The sequence below is a fragment of the Danio aesculapii genome, chromosome 3 (genome assembly GCF_903798145.1).
Source record: "Danio aesculapii chromosome 3, fDanAes4.1, whole genome shotgun sequence".
NCBI classification, from domain to species: domain Eukaryota; kingdom Metazoa; phylum Chordata; class Actinopteri; order Cypriniformes; family Danionidae; genus Danio; species Danio aesculapii.
The window spans coordinates 10,148,384-10,153,486 of NC_079437.1; the positions used below are offsets into that span (position 1 = coordinate 10,148,384).

Sequence of the window (5,103 nt, forward strand, 5' to 3'; positions counted from 1 at the left end):
TTTGTTTACGAAGCAACATCTTAATCACATGCTAAATAAAAACTGAATAAATCAATAAATTAATCAATAAATGAATAAATAAACAAATAAATTAATTAAAAAATAAATAAATAATAAATAAATAAACTTAGTTTGCTAAAATACATTTATCTATATTTCTGGTTGTTGTACATTCATTCTAATTAAAATATTTTAGAAAATAAATAAATAAATAAAAATATTCCTCTATATTTCTATGGTTTTTAATCAAGTTTTTATTCTAATTCAAGTCCAATTATTTGATTATATAATCATAACTAAAATTAAACTTAAATTACATGATGCAGTAAATTTGTACATGATTTTCATGTGTGTTTATTTTGTTTACGAAGCAACATCTTAATCACATGCTAAATAAAAAAAATAATAAATCAATAAATGAATAAATAAACAAATAAATAAATAAACTGAGTTTGCTAAAATACATTTCTGGTTGTTGCACATTTATTCTAGTTAAAAGATTTTATAAAATAAATAAATCAATAAATAAATAAATAAAAATATTCCTCTATATTTCTATGTTTTTAATCTAATTCAATTTCAATTATTTGATTATTATAAATAAAAATAACTTAAATATAATACATGTTTAACGTGTTTGTTTTGTTTATGAAGCAATGTGTAGTCTTGAATCACATGCTAAATAAAGAAGATGAATAAATAAATAAATAAATAAATAAATAAATAAATAAATAAATAAATAAATAAATAAATAATTAAACTGAGTTTGCTAAAACACATTTCTATATATTTCTGGTTGTTGCACATTTATTCTAGTTAAAATATTTTATAAAATAAATAAATAAATAAAAATATTCCTCTATATTTCTATGGTTTTATTCTAATTCAATTCCAATTATTTGATTTTTATAAATAAAAATAACTTAAATATAATACATGTTTAACGTGTTTGTTTCGTTTATGAAGCAATGTGTAGTCTTGAATCACATGCTAAATAAAAAAGATGAATAAATAAATAAATAAATAAATAAATAAATAAATAAATAAATAAATAAATAAATAAACAAATAAACTGAGTTTGCTAAAATACATGTCTATATATTTATGATTGCTGTACATTAATTCTAATTTGAATATTTTATAAACATAAAAAAATAAAAATAAAATATTAAGAAGTATAGCCTACTACAGACCTGTAGACTTTTTGCATCTGCAAAGCGGTTATAATAACAAAGTGACGCTAGCACAGCAAACACACACTTCTGCGATGTAAATAAAGGGCATGCAAAAGCACAGAAGTGAGCGCGTGTCTGCTCTGCACATACCGGTCCGGCGAGCTCAAATGCAAAAAAAAACACACGCGCATACACACGCACACACACACATACACACACCGCTCCTCCCAGACTCAAGTTAAAGCGCGAGGCGAGCACAGCGAACCGGAGTCTATGCGCGGACACTGAAGAGACCTCTAAGCGCGGACACACGCTATCCAAAACGGACTCTCTATCAAAACCATTACACACCGACCCTACTCGAGTACATGAGACCTACTAAATATTTACATTTGGAGAAAAACGCGATCTGTTGGATAAATTACCTCAGGACTGGCGGGAGCGCGCACGGTGCGTTTACCTCCAATGCTCCGCTGATGCGCTCGAGCTGGTGAGTGAAACTGAACGCGTAAAAAAGCTTTCATTAAAACTTATGTTGACTTTTAAAGACTTTTACATGATTTGAGTGTGTATTATTGTTTAAATCACCCTGTTAAAGCTTTCAAATTCGCGCCCATCACGCGACGATATGTACTGTATTATAGCTTATCTTTGTGTTTTGCATTGACTCATTTAGCACACAAATGAGACGAGTTACGGTTTATACACGAGCTATTCTCTCTTTTTCTCTCTCCAAGAACTTTCTGTGTCGTGTAATAAAGCTGTTCTGTTGGACTGACACTTGAATGGATACACAAACACTGCGTTGCTTTATAAAATGTGATGCTGGAGCACTAGTGAGTGCACTTGAGTTTTGTTACGCATTGTTAAGCATATTATTAGCATCAGTCATGAACAACAGTTCAGATCAGAGCAATACAGTTAGTAATGGATTAGTAATCTTAGATTATTAAAGTTAAATCACTTCAAATGTTTCCAAATTCGCAACAGTATTGTATTATTATTATTATTATTATTATTATTATTATTGGGTCACTTAAGTCAACAGGTCTTAAAAGAACAATGTCTTTCTTAATGTACATTAAAGTGCATGCAAAGCACATCTAAACAGTCTATATAAATTAGAACCATTTTCCGCTATAATAAAGTTGTGCTGATTTAATTGCAGTGTATTTAATGGATCTTAAAGGTAAATAAAGTATTGTGAAGTTTAAAGAAAGTTCTTAAACTAATAGTTCACCCCCAAAAATAAAAATGTACTCACTATTTACCCCTCAAATGGTTCGAAATCTTTGTATGTTTTTTTTTTTTTACTGAAAAAAAAAAAAGCTGAAAATCTGTAACCATTGGAAAACCAAATACTGGTTGGCAACATTTTTCAAATTATCTTCTTTTGTGTTTAACATAAGAAAGACATTCATAATGGTATGAAACAAGTAAAGGACGAGTAAATGATGACAGAAGGTTCATATTTCTGTGAATGATCCATTTTATGCATCATTAAAGGTTTATCAGGTCTGTAGGGTTTATGTGTTTCTTAAAGCATAAATAAATAGACTGAATTCTGAATGAATAAATAATAGACTTAAGTCTACAGAAGTAAACAACAGCTGTGGCAGAACTTAAAAAAAAGAAAGAAATATACATTTATTTTTTACATTTACAATACTTTTAACAGTGACTAAATGATGACAGAATTTTCATATTTCTGTTTTTAGCAGATTATTAATGTTTCATAAGGTCTATTAGTACTATTTTGGTTTTAATTATTATATAATTGTTACTATTTAGGTTTCTGTGTGCCTTAAAGCAAATAAGTAAAAAATAAATAAATTATAGACTGAATTCTACAGAAGTAAACAACTGTTGTAGTAGAACTTTAAAAATATATATAAATAAAATATGTAGTAGCATACATTTACTTTTACATGAATCTTTTTTCTTTTAACATCGAGTAAATGATGACAGAACTTTCATATTTCTGTGAACTATCCCTTTAATGCATTATTAAAGGTTCATCAGGTCTGTATTTGGGGTTATGTGTTCCTTAAAGCATAAATAAATAGACAGAATTCTGAAATAAATAAATAGACTCAAGTCTACAGAACTAAACAACAGCTGTAGTAGAACTGTAAAAAATTATCAAATAAAATGTGTACAATAGCCTACATTTACAATGTGTTTCAACAGTGAGTAAAGGATGACAGAAGTTTCATATTTCTGTTATTAATGGATATTTAATGGTTCATCAGGTCAATTATTACTATTTTGGTTAATTATTCTACACTGTAAACCCCAAAAAGTGAAGGTAAATCAGACCATTTGAGGAAACCGATTGCTACAAACCATTTGAGTTAAAAACTAATCTATATGAGTACTGTGAACTTACTGTAATGAGTTGTTTAAATAACTCATTACCTTCAACACTGAGTTCAAAACTCTTTTCAAATGAGTAGAATTGACTTTCAGTAAATTTTGAGTTAATTACACTCACGTAAAACATATGCTGGATAAGTTGGCGGTTCATTCCGCTGTGGCGACCCCTGATTAAGGGACTAAGCCGAAGGTAAATGGATGAATGAACGAAAAATTCTATAACAAATTTCATATAGCACAGATCTGAAGGAAGATAAATAAATAAATCATTCAATTCTACTGAATTGACTCAAATCTGCAGAACTAAACAACAACTTCAGTAAAACGTAAAAAAAACAAGTGCAGCCAAATTAGAAGCCTTATTTAAGACTTGTACACACATAAGCATGCTTTTAAATCCTGTATAATCATTGTGGAATAAATGAAACGCTTCGGATAACCAATGCAAACGCTGCTAACTTCAAGTGTTTTGACCACAGCTGGACCGTCTGGACCACGCCGGCTTCTATTTCTCGCACAGAGAGCATATTTTCAGTGCAGTTTGCTTTTATATTTAGGCGCTCGTCCCACATCAAACTCTGGCAGTCTAAAAGTTCAGCAAACAAACAGGTTTAATTTTGTATGAGTGAAAACAACAAGTTCAAAGGTAACACACAAATCTGTTTAGTCACACGGGTGTAATAAAAAGAGATTAAATGGTATTATTCCTGACTCTACTGACTTTATTTCATGTTTTTGACTTCTAGTGTTGTGTGGATGATTAGCCCAAGAGAGGGAGGAAGCGATCAACTATCTTGTCTGGGTCATAAATATGTCATATAATAAATTATGTGACTTCAATTTAATGTAATACAGATCTGAAGGAAAAAATAAGGCTCACGAGGAGAAACCTGACAGATCAAACTGTAATGCATTCAGGTTAGGAATAATAATAATAATAATAATAATAATAATAATAATAATAATAATAATAATAGAAAAAAACTATGAGCTACAAACAATAATTTTAATATTAATAATAATATTAATAATAATAATTAATAATATTTATTCAGATGGTTCTTCTTTATTTCTTAAACAGAAAATAGGTGATTTTTGTGTGTAATCATTCATTTTCTTGTCAGCTTAGTCTCTTTAATAATAATAATAAATTATAAATAAAATATAAATTAATAATAATAAATTTAATAATCTGTGGTCGCCACAGTGGAATCAACCCGCAAACTTATCCAGCAATTGTTTTATGCAGCGGATGCCCTTCTAGCTGCAACCCATCTCTGGGAATCATCCACACACACTCATTCACTATGGACAATTTAGCTTACCCAATTCACCTGTACCGCATGTTTTTGGACTGTGGGGGAAACCGGAGCACCCGGAGGAATCCCACGCGATTGCAGGGAGAACATGCAAACTCCACACAGAAACGCCAACTGACCCAGCCGAGGCTCGGATCAGCGACCTTCTTGCTGTGAAGCAACAGCACTACCTACTGCGCCACTGCGTTGCCGACTTTTGTGTGTATTTTGTCATGCAAATAAATAATAATAAT

The 5,103-nt window shown here is 29.9% G+C and overlaps 1 protein-coding gene across 1 annotated transcript in view; it reads left to right on the forward strand.

Annotated features, from left to right (window-relative positions):
* Positions 1–1,408: 1,408 nt before the first annotated feature.
* The window catches only part of vasnb (vasorin b), a 50,300-nt gene continuing 46,605 nt past the window's right edge, over positions 1,409–5,103 (forward strand). The window contains exon 1 of the mRNA XM_056453113.1: positions 1,409–1,665. The gene's annotated coding sequence lies outside the window, so the exon portion shown is untranslated. The remainder of the gene's footprint in view (positions 1,666–5,103) is intronic.